Here is a 957-nt window from a genome sequence, read left to right as displayed (position 1 = left end):
TATATATATGTATGTGTGTATATTGTGTGCATACACAAGTTGTCCCATCTAAGTCCCATCTAAAGCCGGCGCATCAGGCTTTTTGCGTATTTACTATCGTATTGTGCCAGCACTGCATCTAATACAGTAACAAGTACACAAATTCAGATAGCAATCCAGAAAGAAAACATTGTCTGCAACCGGCTTTACATGACCACTTTTTATATCTTTGAATAAAAAATGTTTAGACAAAAGTTGAATGACTCATCGAGGCACAAATAAAGAAATAGATTTTTCAGTTGATTATCAGAAAATTATGATAATTTTTTAAATGGAATTATATAATTTCTTTATATACAATAATATTTTTTCTGATTATCCTATATGTAAATAGAGATATTGAAAAATCTAAAAATCGTTGATTTACGTTGAGATAGTTTGTATTTTTTCCAAGCATATTTTTATATAAAATAAAAATATATTTTAATAAACAATTAATTTTTTGACAATCGTACCTTAATATCCAGCTAGAAATGATAATGGAATTGATGTCGATTAAACATTGTTAAATTATCAAATTGATATCGAATCAACATCGATTCAATATCGAAATCATCACATTGATGTGGAATCGACGTCGATTTTATTATTATCATTTCTAGCTAATTTATGTTTAGAATAATGACAAATTAAATGAAAACACATAATCGATTTTCAAAAAAATTGTACAATTTATCAGATGCAATAAGAGATGATCACATTAAGTGGGACTCTTTGTATATATTAAAGAAATACACAAATACATATACTATATAATAAATTTAGGATAATAAATTATTTATGTATACATTTTGTCAATATAATGATGAGATAAAATTTTTAATGCTTATCCAAAAAGCGATTAAAGCTGAAAATAAAAGAAAGAGACATACAATTAGAGAGAGAGAGAGAGAGAGAGAGAGAGAGAGAGAGAGAGAG

Source organism: Atta colombica, unplaced genomic scaffold (genome assembly GCF_001594045.1).
Source record: "Atta colombica isolate Treedump-2 unplaced genomic scaffold, Acol1.0 scaffold126, whole genome shotgun sequence".
NCBI classification, from domain to species: domain Eukaryota; kingdom Metazoa; phylum Arthropoda; class Insecta; order Hymenoptera; family Formicidae; genus Atta; species Atta colombica.
This window is presented reverse-complemented; position numbering follows the sequence as displayed.